This window comes from Lissotriton helveticus, chromosome 11 (assembly GCF_964261635.1).
Source record: "Lissotriton helveticus chromosome 11, aLisHel1.1, whole genome shotgun sequence".
In the NCBI taxonomy this organism is placed as follows: domain Eukaryota; kingdom Metazoa; phylum Chordata; class Amphibia; order Caudata; family Salamandridae; genus Lissotriton; species Lissotriton helveticus.
In genome coordinates, this window is record NC_136072.1 from 258,868,143 (window position 1) to 258,890,709 (window position 22,567).

Below are 22,567 nucleotides of genomic sequence, written 5' to 3' on the forward strand. Positions count from 1 at the left end.
GTGGGGTTTGTAATTTTCTTTTCTTGTCTTGCAGGTGCGGGGAATGCGGTGCATCAAACAGCAGGCGGTAACCAGCGTTTGGGGATTTAACCAGCGTGATTCTGCATCGGAGCGCCGGGGTTCCTGGCGGTCTCATGAGGACGACTCATTGTCCTGCTCTGGGGCCCGCGACGTGGTTGGCACCAAGGAAGCTACACTACGTGGGCGGCAGGACCGCTGGTGCATGGCCATCGGAAAGGACCACAGGACATTCGATTGGTGGTGTAAGTATCCCCGCTCCCGCCTTGGGATGACGAACTACGGTTTGGCTCAGTTGGGTGGATTTTATTGTCTTCTTAGGGAGATCTGCTCTCAGAGCCCGGCGAGGTTGAGAAACGATGGGCTCAGTTTGTTTACAGAGACCGGGACATTCAGAGAATATTAATTCACTCACCAGTAAGGGGGTCATTTATAATTTAGGGGGTGGTCCACTGGTATGCCGCTGTGGCTAAAGGTCTGCCTCTACCCACTATGCACAGGACCACCCATCAAATGTAGCTGTGCGGAATGTGCTCACACCAATATCGCAGGAGCACGTTAAGCAAAAATCGATTAAGGAACCGCCACCATGGTAGCTGGTTTCCGGAGCTTTTTTTATCGTGGAATGTATTTGTAATTCCGAATTCATTGATTTAATTTGTAAGGAATGTTGCTGCTTTTTAGTGGTGTGTAAGCAGTGTTTCTTAAGGCAAATAAATTAATAATGGTGTCACAGGCAAGACCCTAACAAGCCCATCCGGTTGACGAGTGTACACCATGGTGAACTGTTTTGGTCATAGGCGACTGAGAGCATCTGATCCTGTGCACGTGCTGTTACCAGACCATCATGGGTGTAGCAGCTGGGCCTGCATGCAATGCTCCCAGAAGTCGGTATACAGAACATATGCTGGACAGCTTGATGTCCGCAGCCTCAACCTGCCACGTGTTCATTCCACGTGCTCACCTCTGCTCTAGAATTAATTATATGGCACAGAAAATACATCCTATTCATATTGCAATAAGGAGATAAAGTCATTTTTCACAGTCCGGATATTGTTTATTAAGCCACTTCCCTCTATCTTTATGCATGGAGGGAATGATAACTTTTCAACCCTGCACAGCTTTGCACTGCCTTTTGGCGAGATTTACGCTGTGCAAATGCTACTTACGTACATTGGAAAAATTATCACCTCTTCGTCCCATTCCTTTATCCATGAACAGCTCGTCTGCTCCATAGAATAGTTTACATAGATATGGAGGCAGGACACTGTTATCCGTGGATATTAGGGTTGCAGCATTATAAGTAGACGTACAGGTATTTCTAGGATTTCACCAATGCGTATGTCTGGGATGCAGGTTTAGCAGTGGACTGCTTCTGAATGTGCTGTTCTGTGTGTGCGGTTGTATCTTATATGGAGACGGGCATGTGGGTTCTCAGTGGCCTTTGGTGACCTCAGCGTTTGTTTTGGGGTCATGTGCCAGTATTTCCCATGATTGCTTAGTTTCACCGTTTTCTATGTATGTATGTATCTGTACCACCATTTGTGATCTCAGAGCACAACCGTGCACCAGGGCTCGATAGCTCCTTTCTTTTCATGTGTGCATATCCAGTAAGGACTGGGGACAGGGTGTGTGTGTTTATGTCTATGTGCATATGTGTGTGTATATCTGTGTGCACACGTGCTTGTATGATGAAAAGAATGAAGATTGCATGGACCAAAGTCAGGAATGGGATTCTGTTTCGGCATACATGAAGCTATATCTAGCTCCCTGCGCTACCATCTAGTGGTCAAGTAAAAAATCGCGGAATCAATTGTATTTGCATGCTTTTCAGACGGGATTGATAGAAGGGTATTTAGCATGACTAAGGGGGGGTTTTCTTCACATGGGGATGACAGAATCTGCACTAATGGTTGTGTTTTCATTACTCTAAGCGGTCGGTTTGATGAATACCATTTATAACCAGGCTATTTGTAAAGATGGAAAATATCGCAATGAGCATTTATTGAGTGAGGTGGGCGCAAGACACACCAAGAATCATTGTCGCAGGCGCCGGGCTTGGTCTAAGCACCGGCAGTCGAAACGGGTCTCCATCGGGCTCTGTTTTGAGCCCTGGCACAGGTGCCCTGTTTTTACGGACTGCAGGGACAGCAGGCACTTCGATGTACCTGTGCTCACACTGCTCACTTCTCACTAGTGGAGTACGAGCCATAGTTGCTGCTTATTTATCTTATACAACTAACAACCTTTGAAAACCTTGTAGGTATGATGTTACTTGTTGTTGTATCATATATCTGGATGCAATGACAGAAACAGCGAAACAAAATTAGGGCAGCACACTATGCTAAGCACAGATGTCTAGCTTACGTAATTTTAAACCACGCCCTTAATTACATTGGCCACGCCCCTTTGAGAGACACACTCCCAGTTTTTCTTCCACATTTTATGTGCAATTCTTGGCACGCTCCATGCTGTCTGTAGGATGTTACTTTGTTTATGTGAACAGACAGGGGTTTTAAGGGATAACGCTATCCCCCTTCTCCGCACAGGCCCCCAGTGTCCAGAGCAAAGAGGGAGCTTGCCTTAGAGAGAGATGTGCCCTAGAGAGAGCTGGTTCATGCCCGGTAAAACTGTGACGCACTGACCAGTGAACATAGTGGTATTTTAAAGGGTAGCGCCGTGGTGTCTGTCTTTGCACATGACTGTTTTTGTGTAGGTTAGAGTGATATCTTGGCTCTATTTGGTCATTTTGAATGGTCTTATGTAAGCAAGTGAGCCATAGGTCTTGATGCAAGCAATAAGAACGAGCCTCTCTTACCCATAGTTAGTAGTGGACTTAATTGGGCGTGCTGTGCGTCCTTCACAACCTTTGGGCCTGGCGCCACTGCACTTGACGTACTATGGATAACTACATCATTGTGCATTAAAGATCATCCATATTATAGTAGCATTTCTAACCTTCAACAGCCGTCCTGATGCACTCTACAAATATGATCTATGTAAAGTGTCAGAAAATGGCACAGTGAAAACATTATCAATTGGGGTGTTTCAGACAAGTACAGCCCTAATGCAAAGCATTGTTAACAGCTGCAAATATCCCCATCCTTCACCAGTTTAACTACTGGGATTCACATTTTACCTGCAGTAGGCGTCTTGACCCACTGTTCTATCGATAAAAAATTTAATGCAGATACGGGGACTCTGATTTCTTTCCTGAGAGTAATCGTACATAAGTGCCAAAGCAGTGTTCTTATAGGGGTTAAAGGAGTTTAGTGGGGTCTCTAAAAGGCACAGAGCCAAAGAAGCGTAGCTATGAATCCCTTACAAGAGGGTTGGTCTATTTAAATTACGGTCTGGCTTTAGAAATATAAACTATAATCCTGCGCTTCACAAAGCATGCCTCTTTGTATGTTTTATAGGACTACATCCAGACATTTAACACAACAGACCGGCACCTAAAATGAGTCTATTCCTTTGTCAATGCTTACAAGCAGTATCAATCGAAATAGTAATAATGGCTGGAAATGTTTCAATGAGGAAAGATGAGACTTGAGCATTATTACTGCGGTCTGAGGAAGGGGTAGTGTTTTTTACGTTTTCCAGTCACCCCTGTTATCCCTTTCTGCCACCCTGAATGTGCGTGATCTCGGAAGCTAAGCAGGGTCGGGCCGGGTTAGTACCTGGATGGGAGACCGCCGGGGAATACCGGGTGCTGTAGGTGCCCTCCCCCTTGCATTCAAAAACAACACAAGGATTCACTTTTTTGGTAAGTTATGGTGCTAAAATGAAAGAACGAAAGCAGCTCCGTGCACTCAATAATTTTACACTTCGGATAGGAAATGCCCGTAATTTATTCCTGCGTTTAATATTCGTTTCTTAAACATAGGGAGCACCCTTGCGCCCATAAGGAACTGAAGGAGGCATATCACACTATGCAAATAGTGCTAAATACAATAGAACGGAAACACGAGCAGCTGCTCAGCCCACTAAAGGTGCTCTTGCTGGAAGATTTATTCCCCCCTAAGTAATATTGAAACATGACTTGCCTTGCTGTCTGCATCAAATATGGCGGGCGCACATGTGGGCGCCTTTGTAGCAGACAGACAGTATTGATGCGTTTGTATGTCATCACGCAGTACCGGTACACCCTTGTGCGTGGGCAAGGTGGCATGATATGCCTAGGGTTTGTCAAGTAGGCCTATGTCAGACGGGTGTATATGTAATTCTAATTCAGATACTCCGCATGTGACCCAGACTGGTGCGAGGCTAAATACTTGTAGTGGCGAGTTTATTGGAATGTGTCTGGTGCCAATCTTAGCTAAGGCTTAGCATGTGACGGGGATGTAATACGGGCATGTGTACTGCAGCTTTTGTCAGGAGGCCAGAAACACTAATCGTGTGTGTTTGTCTTTTCATTTTATGCATGGCCGGGTTCATGGCGGATATCTGGGAAGTGCTACACACCGTGACAACTGCAAAGGTGGACAGAGAGACGCGTACGTGAGGTACAGGAATGGCAAGCAACGGTTTCAAGGGTGATGGGCGAGCGATGAAGAACTTTGGGGTGCCAACACAGAGTTAATTGTTTAGTGGTGTGTTAACCCCAGCTTTGGCTGGCCGTGGTAATGTAAGGAGAAGTTGCTGCGCATAAAATGGCAGTACGTTTCTTATCAGGAAACTGTGTGGCTACAGCAACGGCGCAGGTGCTCGCAGGGCACCGCGGTCATCATAGTATATTCATAGGTTATCAATTGGTATGCTCAACGCTTGTAAATGTGGCAGCGCAAAGGGGGGTGCCAGGCCAAAGCTTCTAGTAAGAGGCCTATGATGGTGCCTATGGCAGCAAAAAAAACAGGTAACAGCAGTAGTGAAGCCTACTAATTGCAGATGGCAGAGGGGGGCTCCGCCTCAATCAGCTTAGGGGCTACATGTCAGATTTACTCAGAAGTCACACCTCAACGCCCTCAGTGGTCATCCTGCACCTGGGGGGGAATGATTTAGTCGACTTGGGCAGAAGGGTCCTGTTGGAAGAAATCATATCAGCAGCAGGGTGGCTGGCGAAACTGTTACTGGATTGCACTATAGGGTGGTCACAGTTGATACAGAGGCTTCACTGGAGGGGGGGGTGAATCAGTCAGGGCGTCGAACCACTCGTTAAAAAGGGTCAACAATAAAATTGACAAGCTTTTTCGAACTCCTCACCTACAGAGTATACCTCATGGGTGCATTTGGGGGGAAATAGTTCTACTTGCGGGATGGGGTCCACTTGACAGAGTCAGGGAATGCCCTATTGATAGGGAACATACTGCCATGGGTAGGAGGTTTTGCTAGGAGAGTATGACCTTTCAGTGTAGGCAGTTGGGGGGGGGGCAGATAGTCGGTCAACTATGCTGGCCTGTGGCTGTAAGGTCATAATCGGTGAGCAGCAATTCAAGGTCCTTAGGGGGGGCGGCACCATTCATCGAATGGGGTCGCCCAGGGGGAGGGGCCACTGGTCTCTCCCAGAACTTCAGGGGCAGGATATCCGCTCGCTTGGAAGGGTGCGGGGGAGGGAGTCACGCTTTCCTCAGACTGGTAGCCACCCCGCACATACACTATGACGTCATCAAATGGCGCGAGTGTAAGGGCCCTCCTGTTATGGTTAAATGGAGTTCACGGAGCGTACGAAGGCAACCAGGAGAGGGACGTACTCTCCCGGTAACCGGGCCCTTGTTGCGCATGCGTATCTCGGACGTGAGAGCGTAGCTGGGTAAAAGGATCTGACACCGGTTAGCGACCTTGCCATAGGACCAGAAATTATTAGAATGCAAAATTGATATGAGGATGTTAGATTTGGTTAGGAAACACGCTGTATTAGACATTATTTAAGAATAGCCCATCATACCTGTCTAACTTGCTGTAAATCTAATGTCTGAATTTTGCATTTAATAATTATGTAAATGGAATTTTATTCAATTTTAATTTGTTTTCATATTTTAATAAATACGGCCGGGGAGTCACAAGACCCCCTGCCTTCCAAAGAATTTTGTTGTTGGACTGATAAGTTTTGATAAACTATAGTTTGCATCATAAGGGGGGGTAGCCGGCAGTCCCAGACCATGAGGAAAGGGGGGGGCGCTCGGCCCCCACGCAAACATGGCTGGGCCCGGCCCCCCCTCACCCGCCCTGATTGGTCCGTAGGTCCCGCCATTGACCCGGAAGCAGTTTTTCACTTCCGGGTCAAGGAGGCGGGACCTCTAGCATAGGGGGGGTTTAAGAGCCTGGGGAGCGCGGAAAGCGCCCTCTTTGTGCCCACGCTTCCCAGGCTCGCTCCTCGCCCCGCTGTGGGGCTTCTAATTTTCCCCACCCTCTATCCCCTTTAAGCAGAATTCAAGTGAGGGCATTGGTAGGTATCCTCTGAAACGCTTTTCTACACTGTAAGTATAGATGTGTTTTCTTCCTTATGCCTTTTTCCCCGTTTCCAGGCAATGTTAATATTAATATGCTTAATTGGTTGTGTTGTTGCTGTTGCATTAATTGTTTTTTCCTTAGGCCTTTTTTCCTTCTTAGATTATAAATGTCGTATTTATTATATGGGTCAGACGGTTAGGTCATAATCGGTGAGCAGCAATTTAAGGTCCTTAGGGGGGGGCGGCACCATTCATCGAATGGGGTCGCCCAGGGGGAGGGGCCACTGGTCTGTCCCAGAACTTCAGGGGCAGGATATCCGCTCGCTTGGAAGGGTGCGGGGGAGGGAGTCACGCTTTCCTCAGGCTGGTAGCCACCCCGCACATACACTATGACGTCATCAAATGGCGCGAGTGTGAGGGCCCTCCTGTTATGGTTAAATGGAGTTCACGGAGCGTACGAGGGCAACCAGGAGAGGGACGTACTCTCCCGGTAACCGGGCCCTTGTTGCACATGCACATCTCGGACGTGAGAGCGTAGCTGGGTAAAAGGATCTGACACCGGTTAGCGACCTTGCCGTAGGACCAGAAATTATTAGAATGCAAAATTGATATGAGGATGTTAGATTCGGTTAGGAAACACGCTGTATTAGACATTTTTTAGGTTAGCCCATCATACCTGTCTAACTTGCTGTAAATCTAATGTCTGAATTTTGCATTTAATAATTATGTAAATAATGTTATTTTATTCAATTTTAATTTGTTTTCATATTTTAATAAATACGGCCGGGGGGTCATGAGACCCCCTGCCTTCCAAAGAATTCTGTTGTTGGACTGATAAGTTTTGCTAAACTATAGTTTGCATCATAGTGGGGGGGGGGGGCGGCAATCCCAGACCATGTTGTTTTCTTAGCGATGGCCCAAACGACTAATTCAATTTGTTATTTATGGGTTCAAGCTATGTAATTTCCTCATGTGTTAAATTACTGTTATCAGTGTTATGAAACCACATAAAGTATGAATTTCGTAATTTATTTCTTTTCAGCCCTAACCAGACACATTGTGGGGAACTTTATTGTTGAAGATCTGACTACATAGGCCTCAAAGCAGAGTAGGGAACATATGGGCATCAGTATGATCTTTCTGTCTGGCCTTCCATCATGCATGAGCTGGTTGCTGTCTGCAATAAATGATATATAAAGTGACAGAGATCCTCCATTGTTTTGACATTTGTCGCCTTCTGTCATTTCTCTACTGGCATTTCTCTACTGGCAATGTCTCTTACAAACCACTACTTCCTTTCCACTCAGTGTTGCAACTCGCTTTTTTGGTGAATTATTTCTGTGAGGTCTGACCTTATTAGAACTGGATGAGTGGAATTTGCTTATGGTATTTTATGTACTCTTGCTATGTGATTTTGCACATATCTGCAAACATAGTGGTAAAGGCCAATTACATTTTTAGTAAAGAAAAAATAGGAGCCTTGATCCAGTGGCATAATACAAAATGAAGAGCCCCCTGCAGAATGTAAAGAGAGGCCCCTTAGTCCTGGGTATCTCACACTTTTTTTATTTGCCTTAGGCTGGTTGGGGTCCCTGAAGGGGTTGGAGGGGGATTTCATTCACAGGGCTGCAGCGGCTGGCGTTTGTTATGTCCTACTGGACACAGCCTCATTTTTTACCAGCCTCTCCCAATGAGGGCTGGCCCATACACCCACCACACACCCATCCAACACAGACATCACCGGTCAGGTGACCCTGCCCACAAAAGAGCCCAATTGCACATGCTTGAGGCCAGTTGCCAGTCCCCTGTGTGCATTATTTGTGTAGCATGTGGGCCCAGGACCCACGACTCATCATTGGTGATGAGCGGGTTTGACCCCACTATTATGCAGACCCTCCAGGATTTCGCGATTTCGCGGTTTGCCGCAAAATCGGCACTTTTGTAAAAATGCCGCGATTTTTACAAAAGTGCCCGCGAAATCGTCACTTTTGTAAAAATGCAGCGATTTTTACAAAAGTGCCTACGAAATCGGAAGGTGATTGGGCACTCAGGACGCTGCCTTGCTCCCTGTTATACCATCTGAGACTCCGGTGCACACTAAAAACATGCGACACCACAAGGCACAGATCCAACAAAGGCCTGCTATTAGCATTTTCAGTGTGAAACGAGGCGGCGAACATGGCTTGTCGATGGCTTTGTTTACACCACACCTCTGTGGCGTGATTTAATGGAGGTAAACAGCATTCAAGCACAGAAGATGAAAGGCGCTTAAAGGTGCTAATAGACTGAGCGAAGGGTCGTAATCACCCGCAGTCAAGAAGAAAAGCCACTGCGGGGCTGCACAGAGGGGAGTGATACACGAGAGGGGGTGTTTTACACTTGTACAAGCCAGCACTCATTTCTACAGGGATTGTCTTTCAGCTCCAACACCTTTCTAACAAAATCATGGTGAAAAATATAAAAGTGATGGTTGGAATGCTTGAAATAAATAATGTGAACAAGTGACTCTCCATTCGATATCTGGTTGCACAGCACACATTTAACTCAGCACGTTATCAAAGTCATGCATAGAAATCAACAATGCATCACAACATTTATACTATTGTAAATTACTCATTGTTTTATGTCCTGAGACATTAATTTAGCCAATCATAATTGAAATTAAACAGTCATAGACTATTTTTCAATCTGTTACAAAAAGATATGCAATGTGAACAGAACACCATTCTTGGTACAAAATTATTTAACAACTAAAAATCAATATCACATGTGTGCATCCTTGGTCTCTTCCGTGATGTGGTCACACTTCTGTCTTCTAGCCTTGCAACCAGATGTTTTGCTTGGTGAAAGCAAGCACAGGCTGCATCCACTTCTGTAGTATTTGCACAGTGGTAGTATTAGATGTGGCTTTACCTCATATTCAAGTTGATAGATCATCATGTTAGCTCAGTAGGTGCCCACATTTTAGCACATGTCCCTCAAATCTGAAGCTGGTTTTACCATCTGCAAATGTTCTGCAAATCGGGTAGGATCCCATTGGGAAGTGGTGGTGAATGTACTACCCGCTGTTTATAGAAAGTACCACCAGTAGTGTGGGATGTCACAAGGCCAGCAATTGACTTAAGTACCATGGGCCTCAGTTATCGAACTGTAGTGTCCATATTTGTGCCGCTAAATTTGCTAATCCATGCCGCTGTATCCTGGGGGGTCTGACTGGAGCATGGGCTTCCATTCACTAAAATGCTAGGGGTAGTGGAAAGGCTATCACAGGAAATAACATCACGTTGGGGCCTATTTCAAAGTGGAATACTCTGCTAAAACAGTTTCCATTGTTTTAAAGCTGAAAATGAATGATTATGAGTAAAATAAAATGCCGTAAAAATGCCGCTAAATTTCCATATTTTTGCCGCTAAATTTCCAAATTGGTGCCGCTAAATTTGCTAATCCATGCCGCTATATCCTGGGGGGTCTGATTATGGCTGCTGCAGCTCTGTCGTGCAGGTTGCGGCACCCCACACATGTTGCCTGCAAGGCTTGCCCGACCAGCTACATGACATGAGGCTGCACATGATCGGGCAGCTGGAAAAAAGGGGGTGACGTGCCCCCCTAACGCCGAGTGACATCCTCGGCACCTTCAACACCTGCATGGGGCGAGGAGACTGTGCCAAAGTGCCTGCAGCGAGAAGGGAGAAGTGTTAGTGCAGCAGTTCAGCGAGAGGCACTCTGGGTGACTGCTGAAGCAGCATCAAAAAGCAAGACAAGCGTGGATGGGCCTGTGAATATCACCGCCCCTACAGTCATGTACAACAGCAACAAAGAAATCGGACTACAGCAGTAAAATGAGGCCTGCCCAGATCGGCTAACAGTGCAAGACATGGATCAGAGCTCACTGCACTTAAGAAATGGAAAGAGGGCAGACCGAGCAGAAGCTGCACACCAGAAGTGTTGTGGGGGTAACCAGCACTATGGCAGGAGAACTGTTAAAGCACAACCCTAAAGAGACTTGTGCACAGTGACCCTGCTGAGTCGTGCATGGCCCATGATGCCAGCGGCCCCATGGTCCATTAGGGTGACCAACCGTCCGTAAATTTCACGGACAATCCGTGATTTTACTATTGTGTCCGTTGTCCCTGAAGAAAGTTTCCACGGACGGCATTTGTCCGTAATTTTAGCCTTGAGGCTGGGTGGCTCTCTACAGGGGCCAACGGGAAAATGTTCAGCAGTTGAGATGGCTCAGCTCGGGCAGAAGGGAGGGGGTCTCCTGTGCAGTGATTTAGAGGGAGGGGCGCCCAGGGTGCCGGGCTGCTTCATAGAAATGGAAATGTGGGGCCTGGTTAATCTGGGGATGTAAAGGCTGCTTGAATGCGAAATCAATAGGTGTTAATTGACCCTAAGCTACCTGAGGTGAAAGATTTCTTTCTCCATGGTATTGTTAAGGTGTTCCAAGGTGAGCTGTGAAGTGTGTGCTTCACAACCACAACTGAGGTCACAAACCACTGTTACATTACATTGTGACTCACAAAGAGGATGCTGAATAGCTCTTTCATGCTGGCTCATATTTACAATTTGGAAGGTGTTGCAAAAACCTGTTCACAATTCAGAAACTCTTTCTCCACTCTTAAAACAGGCTCTTTGCATTGTAAAGAGATGTTTCGCTATCGAAGCGTGATTCAAAGACTTTGCAGCTAAAAACCTTTATGACATGCGGCCCCTGGTGGATTGACCTGTCGGTACTCTTCTTGCTTTAAGCAGGATTTTTTGCTTTTCAGTGTGGAAATGCAGGCTCTGGACAGTGGTAGTAAATGACCTGCAGTAAATATACATATATCAATGTCACCTTAAAACTAACATCAAAATAAATCACAGAAGGGATGCAATATTGTGTGGCCGGTGACTCATGAAACAGGATGCTTAACTTGGTCAGGGCTTTAAGAGGGCTGGGTCCTGCCTGTGCTCAGCGCCGGGTGCAGTTCTAAAAAGCAGGTGGTGAGACGGGTCCCTATCGGGCTCTCCATTTTTGCCCTCATACTCGGGGTGGAAACTAAATCTTACCTCTGCAGCAGTGCCTCCCTTCACTGCCTTTGATGCAACTCCAAAGAGACTGGTTACAGTTATTTCAGTCTCATAATTTTAGAACTGAAGCATTTTCAATGTTATTTACAACGTAGCCAAAGTTGCTGCTTATTTGTTTTATGCAACTAACAACCCTTGACAAAGCCAAAAGTTCTGACTTGTTCTAGGTGGATTGTTACTTATTGTGTTATTTATCTGAATGCACTGACATAAGCAGCAAATTTAACATTCAGGCAGCAAAATATGCTAAGCACAGATTTTTAGCCTACGTGGTTGTAAGCCACGCTCTTAGTTACATTGTCCAAGCCCCTTTGACAGACCCCCCCAGTTTTTTCATACCACTTAAAGCCCTGTACTAGGTAGTGTACCTATGGCTTTCCTGGAGCTCTTCTTCATCATTTTACTACAGCAGTCAGCAGAAACATATCATGCACCATTTGAGGTCATTTATGTCCTGCAAGCTACAGTCAGTGGAGACGTAAACCTTAGGGGTTTGCATTATATCATCATCATCATCATAGAAACTTTATTTAGATCATGTACATCTTAAACAGTACATATCACCTCAGTACATCTGCTGAGACATAAAACTAGCTACACGTGAGGGGGCATGACACTTTAGGTTATACTGTCCCACCAGTGATCCTCGTCTTCTTGGTATAACTATAATAATCTCCTACATTTACCCTGCTTTCATCCACTCTTCTTGCTTACCGCTCCGATTTACTAGTGTATATCTTGCTGGCATCTTTTTGGGATGGATTTTTTTATACTGTGGACATTTCAATATCTCAAGATTAGCATTGATCAGGCAATTCCCTTGTCATGCTTTCATGTCATACACCTTCTGCACATCTATGTAGACATGCTACAATAATTACCATTGCTATGCTAATGTGATCCTTCTAAATGTTTACTCCTGTTATGACAACACTTTATATGGAGTTCCGCAAATTGTTTCTCTGCACTCCTGCTATTGTGAAATCTATTGTGTGGTGCGCTGTAATAGTTTCATCATGTGCTTCCCCTACCCTTTCATATTCCTTTTACAGATCCCTCAAGCTAGTCTGAGTGGACTCTGCACTACGGGGTTAAAGAAAATAAACTGCTAGGCTAGACATTTTACGAAGAGAATGTGTGTGTTTCATATTTCCCAGAGTCTGCTTTCATTTTCTCATGCACAATGTATGGATTTAAGACAAAGCATATTTTCAGTGCTCTGGAAATAGGAACACACGGGGCAGGAGAGATGTGGTACTATCCTTGTGCTCTCTTCTGCTGTACATGATAACAACAGCATTTCAGTGACTTGGTGCAATGTCATCATCATTAACAGCAAATTTACTTGCCCATGGATGTTGGCACAATAGATTAGGTCTCACATTAGCCAAGACCTTTTGATTTTGCTAACATTATATGTAGAATATATTCATCTGACACAAAGCTGGCCACTCGGAGGATTGCACTCTAGTCCAGCAGGCAGGACCAATTTAGCTACAACCTATGTGTGCTGCTTTACATCTCACAGTGCAAACACGAGATGATGGACAGAGTGCTGAAACTTTTCAGACACTCACCCCAGTCACAGATCTGGGTTGAATCCATCATCATTCTTTAGCTCACTTCGCCACCCCAGTTCTGACCCAGCCGTATGAAAATCAGACTTGACCCTGTGCCTCATGGGAACAGTTCAGCCTGAACTGCCAAGCCAGGTCCTCACTGGACCGGAAACAACCATCCTGGGACGGGTTTCTGGGTAACACATCTCATCAGCCAGACTAGTGTGAATCCAGAGGCAAAGTGAGCAAGGAACCCGCGTCTGGGCATACCCTGCCAACTTAGGGCGAACAAAGCAAACACGAGGAGATAATGGACGGAACGCTGAAACTTTTCAGACACTCACCCCAGTCACAGATCTGGGTTGAACCCATCATCATTCTTTAGCTCACTTCGCCACCCCAGTTCTGACCCAGCCATATGCAAATCAGTCTTGACCCTGTGCCTCATGGGAACAGTCCAACCTGAACTGCCAAGTCAGGTCCTCACTGGGCCGGAAACAAGCATCCTGGTACCGGTTTCGGGGTAACACCCCTCATCAGCCAGGCTAGCTTGAATCCAGTGGCATCTGACACAAAGCTGATCACTCGGAGAATTGCACTCTAGTCCAGCAGTGCAAAACTCATTTAGCTACATCCTATGTGTGCTAATTTATATCTCACAGTAACATGAGATGCTAGTAATAAAGTCCATCCGAACAAATCTTCCCGACCACTTCTCTCACCACATATGCTTGGCCAAGACCATGATGTCGGGATTGGAAGCAGCGCAAGAACACGCAAGCGCCACTAACCTGATACAGATGCCCGCAGAGACGATAGATGATAGTCCTCCCCACTCCGTACTGCACAAAACCCACCAATGGAATAACTCCACTATCTGAATATGTACAGAAGGGGGCAGGGAGGTGGTTTAGTAGTAGGGGTCTGGCACTTCTGGTATCGTCTGGATGATAACCCACGAGGACACTGGTACTAGAACTCTGCAGACAGAGGAGAGGACAGAGAACAATATCAATATCACTTCTGTTGCTGGCTGCACTAATACTCCCCCCCTTGATTCTGCAACTCACCAGCTTCTCTCCCCCTATATACAAAACAGGAATCCATAAAGTTACTCTGCACGTTTGCAGATAGGCGGCCAGAAGGTCAGAGAAGTTAACTTCACTTCTCGTTTTGCACACACTCCTATGGTGTAGGCGAAAGATATGAGGGCTTGTAACATTCGGCGTTATTTGACACGCTTCTTGTTTACCATAATGCTCCTTATGTACAGTCTTAGCCCTATGAATAGAAAGCGTCGATAGACGCTGACAGTACTCTGTGACCCCAACAGTATAGAAACAAAAATGCTTAGCAAGTCATACAATCGTAGGAGGCGAGCCCGCTCTCCTTCAGTATACTTGCGGGGCAAAAACACGGTTTGCACGTTGCTTTCTCTGGAACACTGACCGCGCTGGCTCTTCGTCGGCGCTGGCTTCAAGCAGGAACACTGACCGCGCTGGCTCTTCGTCGGCGCTGGCTTCAAGCAGGAACACTGACCGCGCTGGCTCTTCGTCGGCGCTGGCTTTAAGCAGGAACACTGACCGCGCTGGCTCTTCGTCGGCGCTGGCTTCAGGCATAGAACTCCGGTGAAACAAGGTATCTGCTATGGTGGGAATACGGATCTAGATTGACAAGCCCCGTTATGTTCAGGAGGTGGTGCTTATATAAGGTCCTCCCATTGATTCAACCCCCAGCGCCGGATGGCCTTCTGGGACTTGTAGTTTTTCCCTACGGGGCGTTTCACATGGTAATTGGTGCATGCAGCCGTGTGGGCGGTGGCGATCGTTACACATGAACTGCAAACAAAATTTTAGATCGAACAACCAAGTGCAGTAACCATATAAATAGATTATGATCATATGAAATAACACTAAAAGACCTGCAGAGTTGCTCAAAACTGCGCGCATACCGAAAAAACGTGAAGTGCATGATTATCTCAAACTAATATAAATTAATTTTGACATGTACTTATGTTGATTGTCTATTTAGTTATACACTATTGCGCGACCTCCTCTGATGTGTCTGTAAAAGGTACCTTTTGTTGCAAATTTTTTGTCTTGAATTTTGATCTTCTGTCCTGAATTTTTGTCCTGAATTTTGACCCTTTGTCCTGAATTTTTACACTCACCGTCCTGAATTTGCCCCCATGCCAGTTGGTCACCCTGCCCATGGTGAGTGCCAAACCCTGCTATTACACAACAGACTGTGCCGTGTATAAAGAGATCCCATCTGCACGAACAGCCCATGCCTGCACTGACCAGAGTCAGGAGGAAAGTAACCTCTCACACCTCCATTTCCCTTCCACAGCTGGCCTATCGTAACTGCAGGAAACAAGAGAGTGCTGTATTTTAGCCAGTCCTGGATGTGTGATGCCCACCCCGGCAGCCCTCGTTTGTGTAAAAAAAAAAACCTGGGACAAAAAAAGCCACGCCTGCACGACAGTTTTTCCCACATAGGCTCCTGTGACGCCCACATGGGCAAAACGACCCAAGCTTTCAGAAAAGCTGCCTTGACATTAAAAAAACAAGCATTTGCAATGCAATAGGTCTCACATTTGCGAGAGTTAGAGTTATTGGTATGTCTTTTATATGCGTGTATTGATTTAGAGTGGAGTTGATGTATGTTGCATGGAGTGGAATTATGTAGTTTGAATTAAAATTGTTAGTTTTGGATTTGTGTGGGGTGGATTTGTGTGGTGTGCGGTGGATTTGTGTAGTGGAATTATGAGACATGGTGAATAGATAGAGGTGAGAGCTGCACAGAACATATAGAAAGGAAGAGAGAGGAATAGGTAGTTAGTGTATGAAGTGGAGAATGAACTCTAGATAGAGGAGCAGAAAGAATGTGAGAGAAAGAGAAAGAAGTAGACAGTGGCCATAGACATATAACGAGGGTATGCAGAAGAGATGTTAAGAAGCTGAAGAGAGCACAGGTTTAAGCGACGGGATTTTGGAGAATTGGGTGACGTCACGGTGCGCTACGGCTACAGGTCCTTTTTGTTTGGGTGGAGAATACCCACCAACATGTGTATTAAAAGATTGTTTTGGTCCATGTTGCATATTTTTGTTGCCGCTGGCTACTACACTGGATCGTCTTTTTGGGACTGGAAAGAAGCCACCCTTGACATTAATTATGGATCAATCCAAATATGCTGGTACATGACATAGCTGAGAAACATTCGTTATATGAGATTATCTGTTAATTAACATCAGAAAGACGTTTTCATTTTGCATTCACACTACAAGGTAAATACAATTGCCCTGAAGAAGTCCTAGTAGGTTAGGACGAAACGAGTTGGCTGAAGGCTCTTGATCGAAAATAAAAGAAATTATAAATCATCTGTTGGGACAATTGACTTCTCTCGCATTAATTGGTTCAACTGGAATAACATGGACATTTAAGGTTTCTTGCATCTATGTCAAGAAAGGTGGTGCGATTCTGATCTATTGTTGCTTTGATCGTTTCCTGTCTTAAGGTAGCGCCCTTAGGCAGGCGGTGCTTTCGAAACCTGCACACAGATCCATAAAAAAACATTTCTAAAGTGGTGCTGTGTCAGTGTTCTATACCCTACTGTCTACTTTTGTGTGAATTAAGTGATGGAAATGTTCAAAAGGGATGGCTAAGAAATTGTTTTTGAAGATTTGAAGTGAACTAAAATCAGAGTGGATGGAAGAGTGTGTGAGAGAACAAAAGAGAGGTGTGATATGAAGGGGCACCTAGAGGGACAGGGGAGGCGAGAGGTGGACTTTAGGGAGTGTGAGGGAGGGATGATAGGGGGTAGTGGAATTTTGAGATAAGAGGGGGTATCGTCAGTGTGATGAGAGGGGCAGTGGCAAGAGAGACACAAATATGCATATGTGTTCTCCAGATGACTTTTGTGCATGGTGTGCAGTTAGTCCAAGCAGAGCAGACTTAAAATCTTAGGGGCTTATTTACAAGGCCCTTGCACCGACGGTACGTCACTTTTAATATGGGGAAAAGTGATGCACTTGTGGCGCAAGGGGCTTGTAAATAAGCCCTGTAATTTATTAGCAAAATACTTTGAAACAGCTCCCAGTCATATAACCGGAGTGGAATTTTTAGGAGTAGAAATTTGTTGTCACAGTAATATAAATGAACAGATTACGTGAAAATGTATCCAAGACAGAAATACCAAGTGTATTAAAAAAATTAAAGGTACCTTAACCACAACAGGTCAGGTTGAATCGGGACAAAGTAGGTTGTGCAATGGGGTGAGAGGGAGGGCGGCAGTGAACTCGTTGTGGAGGGCTGAACGAAAAGAAAGTTTATTTTTAGACAAACCCCTTCTAGAAGGCGAGTTGTCCCCCCCCCACACCCTTGCTTCAAAACTGCGTTCATATTGACTCTTAAATCACGCCACTGACAACGTTTAGGACTTCTTTTCAGACAAATGTGTCTTATTGGTGGAGCTTTCAGAGAGCGTCTCTTCCAATTGTGCAAGAAAACACACGCATCCATGGTAAACATTCACAGCGGCCACTGGTGCTTAGCTATAACCACATATCCAAATGCCATGAAAATGAAAATCTAACTAGGTTATAGTAAAGTTAAAGGTCAGTATCAAGGCCAACATTAGGCATCCTTTAAAAGTAGCTGAGTTAATTACGAAATGCACATGGTATTCAGTAAATGCACCAAAACAATTATGACATGGAGACCGAAAACACTGTCTCAACCAAACGGGAGGAATATAACCCTCATAGTTCCTATAAAAAGAGGAAAGCAACAAACTAAATAAAGTGGCATTCGCAGAAATCTAAAAAACACTACCACATTCGAATTTACATATGCGCTCCTTGCTTGAGAACCACCACATTCGAATTTGAATATGCACCTTATTTCAGAGCCCAAATTAGTGGTCTCATACAGTGGAAGTATCCCGCATGTCCACCCGTCCAAACAGCATTGTTGTAACTTGTATTGCTCCGTTCTTCCCCTTTTGTACTCCCCTTCCTTTTCACTCGCATTGGAATGTTCCGCTGTCATAGCTCAGGCGCTCGCTATCGAATGTTGTGATAGCAGCTGAGCCCCTAGAGATAGGCTGACGGCATCCTTATGTTTATGCTGAATTGAATTAAAGTAAATAACTTAATTAACCTGTATCTTCATTGCTACATTTGTTGGCGACGAGGTGAGGAGACTGTGCCAGGGACAGTGGATGTCGTTCCCCTGGAAGGAAAATATGCTTATCTGATGAAGGATCAAGGAGTCTAAGGTGATCTACAGCAGGCAGTTAAGTCTAATCGCTGCTGTGGCTGAAGCTCTGGTGGGCTGGCTATTTGAATACTGGAAGCACTTCTCGGCATATTGGAGTGTGTTTTAGCGGGTCCGTTAACAGGCTGCGTGAAATAAACAGCTGACTTGAAGGGGGACACTCGTGTGTCAGGTCGGGCACAGGGGTTTGCTCTTAAGTATATTAAGGCAATGAGGAGGTGGACCACTCGGGTGTCAGGTCGGGCACAGGGGTCTTCTTCGGCGCATATTTAAACAGCGCGTAGGAGGTTAACTCGTGTGTCAGGTCGGGCACAGTGGTAGATTTAACGTATTTCAAGGCTACGACTGGGGACAATACTACTCTGTCCGAGGCGGCGTATGTTGGTGTCACAGCGGGGCGCACTCAAGTGTTTGATTAACTGGTAGCTGACCATTATCTTTCCTGTCGGTGTTCCCCCCAACACCAGGTGCTGTGTTATGGGTGTCTGCGCGCCCGCTGAAGAGGACGCGCGTCTGCATTCAGTCTGAGAGAAAAGCAATTATCTCGACGAACTTTTCATTTCCGTCTATCTAGCCCTGTTTACCGCCCCCTGGGTGGGGATTTGAGTCTAATCTGATTAACTGACTGTTTTATAACGAATTTCAAGAAGTAAGAAGCGGAGACTCACCCTTTTCCTCAAACAGCCTTGATTTTGAAGGAACCACTCTGAGAGACACTTCTCCACAGGAAGTTCCCGCCTATTAGGGAGGTGACCTATGCTTCTCTGGGCTTCTCAGCCTGATTTGTCAGAAATTGAAAAGGGACTTCTAAATATATTTTCTCGGTGTAAAATATATCTTGAGGTGGGAGATAGTGTTTTGTTTGTTTAAAATTGCAATTGTGGGGAATTATTTGTAGAAGGGTTTTCTTCTTTAAATATTATTACCTTATCTCCAGCAATTGTTCCTCCACTTTCTCATTTTTTTAAAAAAGGGTACAACTACAAAAATATTTTAAGACAGTTCATGGCAATGGCTGGCGCAGGTATGAGTCAACCTCCACCATTCCTTAACGAGTTAGGAGAACCAGTTATTCCCTGGAGGAGGTGGGAAGGTATTTTTAAATCGTATCTTATTGCTATAGGAGGTAGTAATTATTCAAACATAAGGAAACAGCACATACTACTCCACAATTTAGGCACACAGGGTAGGAAAATCTATGAAGACATTACTGGGAGGTCGGTGGAGGATGAACAGGTGGAAGTAGCGGAGGGTATTAACGTCTATGAGTGCACTTTGAGGGAATTAGAGTCACATTTTAAAGAAAAAATAAATGTGGTAATGGAAAGACACAAGTTTTTTAAGAGGGCACAGAAGAAAGAGGAGAGGGTGAGTGCATACATAGCAGTGCTGAGAGGATTATCTGCTACTTGTGAATTTGGACAACTCACAGACTCGTTGATTAGGGATCAACTCGTGAGATGCACTAATGATACTAAAACACAAGAGGAATTACTCACTAAGAATCCCAATTTAGAAGAAGCCCTCAACATAGCTAAAGGCCTAGAACACACCGCACGTTGTATGAGAGAAATGAAACCACAGGAAGGGACAAACAAAGAGAGGGCAGAAAACAAGATCCACACAGAGGGAGAAACCATATGCAAAGTAGGGGATAAGAGTAAAGAAATTGTTTGTAGTAAAACAGGATCCATGATATGTTTTAAGTTTGGTAGTTCAAATCACTTGGCCAACAACTGGAAGTGTCCGGCGAGAAATGTTCAATGTAGGAAGTGTAACAGGTGGGGGCACTATTCCAAAGTTTGTAAGACACCCAGCAAAGCTGTACATGTCGTTGAAGAGTCTCCTCAGGATGAGGAAGAGGAGAAATCATATATCTTCCAAGTGGAAGAAGAGGATGAAAATAATGATGACATTTATCCCAAATGTGATGTTTTACTTGATGGTGTAAAGTTCAGTATGTATGCTGATTCATGTTCACCGTATACATTGGTAGACAAATGTGTATTTGAAGATAAGTTTGCAAACCACCCTATTAAAATGATGCAAGCTGATATAAATCCCAAGGGGTACAACAAGGGAAGAATCCCCTTAGAGGGTATGGTGACAATGAGAATCTCTTTTATAGACAGGCACACGGTGGGGAAAGTGTATGTGTCCACTAGTGGCTCGACCCTATTGGGCTGGAAACACCAGAAGGAGTTGGGTATGAAATTAGACCCGAATAACAAAGAGCAGGTGTTACTCATCAACCTGGTAGGCATAGCGGGGGACCTCACGGAGGAGTTTAAGGAGGTATTTAGTGACAGTTTAGGGGTATTCAAGAACTATATGCACAAGATTATTCTCAAGGAGGGGGCAGCACCCGTAGTGCACAAAACCAGATCCATACCTTTGCGCATGAGAGAACCCCTCCAACAAGAACTTCATCGATTGGTCAGTCAAGGAGTTATCTCTGAAATTGAGAGTTCAGCATGGCTCGCCCCGATTGTTATCACAGCGAAAGATGGTGGGAACAGCATAAGACTCTGTGTGGACCTGAGAGATCTTAATGCGAACATTCTAGTGGATAGGTTTCCACTTCCCCGTATCAGTGAAATGTTGAGCACGATCAGGGGGGCCAAGTACTTTAGTGTATTAGACCTATCGTCTGCATACTACCAAATCAAGCTACATCCTGATTCGCAAATCCTAACGGCATTTACCACCCCTTTTGGCAACTTTAAGTTTTTGCGAATGCCGTTTGGTTTGGCGTCTGCGGCCGCAGCCTTCCAAAGAGTCATGCAACATGTGCTAAAAGATTGCAAGAAGACCCTCTGTTTTCAAGACGACATACTGATCTATGGAAGTAGTGATGAAGAACACAATGAGATGGCAAGGAAGGTCTTGGAGAAACTAAAGGAAGTAGGGTTCACCACTAAACCAAGCAAGTGCAAGCTAGGAGTAAGTTCGGTGGACTACCTGGGGCACACCTTGTCAGAGGAAGGCATCAAGCTTAAGTACGACTTGGTCAGAGCTGTGAGAGATGCCCCCATACCCAAAAACAAGGAGGACATACTATCGTTTTTAGGGCTTGCTGAGTACATGGCCAAATTTATCAAGGACTTTGCTATGGTATCGCAGCCTCTAAGAGATTTGATCAAAAAAGATAGTGTTTTTGCTTGGGGTAAAGAACAAGAGATGTCCATGAAGAGCATAAGAAAAGCAATCATTGAAGCACCGTTCATTGGCAAATTCGACCCCAATGGAGCAACTATCATTTCGACAGATGCAAGCAATAGAGGCATTGGGGCGACTTTAGCGCAAAGAGAAGGAAGTAAAATCAAAATTGTGGCTTTTGCATCAAGGACCCTCACTTCATCAGAAGCAAATTATTCGACCATAGAAAAAGAGGCTTTGGCGGTTTACTGGGCTATCCGTCATTACAAATTTTTCATATGGGGCATTCCGTTTGAGATTCAAACTGATCATAAGCCTTTGGTTCCACTATTCACTAAGAAGGACATGGAAAGCATGACGCCCCGCATTGCCAAATGGGCCGTAGGACTACAAGCATATAATTTCAAAGTGACTTATATTCCAGGGCAACAGAACAGGGTTGCAGATTTTTTATCGAGAGCACCGGCAGCTGGAGAGGAGGAAGAAGACTCGAATGGTGACTCCATCCTGGAGGTGAGATTGGCAGCGGTAGAAAAGGATGAGTGGGTAGCCCAGATGGAAAAAGATGAAGTATTGAAGAAGGTAAAGAAACATATCCTCACTGGATGGCCTAGGAAGTGCAAGGACATGGAAGTTGACATTCAACCGTATTGGAATGTGTGGGAAGATCTTTCTGTTGAGGGAAATTTCATACTCAAGTCTGGGAAGCTTGTGCCACCGGAGGCCTTAAGGGACCAGATCGTGGAACTGGCTCACGAAGGTCATTTGGGCCGCAGTTTGTGCAAAGCTAGACTACGTGTGGACTATTGGTTCCCAGCAATGGACAGTGAAATGGAAGACAAAGTACGGGACTGCTACGCATGCAGCCTCAGTGACAAGTCAAAAGTCACTAGACGAGCACCATTGTCTCCGGTGGAAGTTCCAGAGATTCCCTGGGACAAGTTAGGTTTCGACATAGCTGGTCCAATCCATGGCAAGGGATCTCAGGAGTGGTACCTGCTTGTTCTGGTGGATTACTTTTCAAGCTGGATAACATGCAAGATGGTCCACAATGTGAACACAAGGTCGATCATTGAGTTCATGAAGGAGGTG